General features: G+C 52.2%; 1 protein-coding gene across 1 annotated transcript in view; it reads left to right on the forward strand.

Moving 5' to 3' along the window:
- Window positions 1–207, forward strand: part of LOC119592030 (coronin-6-like) — a gene marked incomplete in the record, with an annotated part of 41,928 nt that overhangs the window by 5,651 nt on the left and 36,070 nt on the right.

Genomic DNA, 207 nt, shown 5'->3' on the forward strand with positions numbered 1-207 from the left:
TTTTTTTTTCTTCCCCTTTTCCTCTCCTTTTCCCCTTTTTTTTCTCTCCTTCTTTCCCTTTTCCCTTTTTTCCCTCCTTCTCCCTCTTCCTCCCTTTTTTCCTCCTTTTCCCCCCTTTTCCTCCTCCCTCCTTCCCCCTCCTCCCTCCCTTTCCTTTTCCCCCTTCTCTCCTCCCCTCTTTCCCCCCCCTCCCTCTCCCCCCCCTTT

The sequence above is a fragment of the Penaeus monodon genome, chromosome 29 (genome assembly GCF_015228065.2).
Source record: "Penaeus monodon isolate SGIC_2016 chromosome 29, NSTDA_Pmon_1, whole genome shotgun sequence".
NCBI lineage: Eukaryota > Metazoa > Arthropoda > Malacostraca > Decapoda > Penaeidae > Penaeus > Penaeus monodon.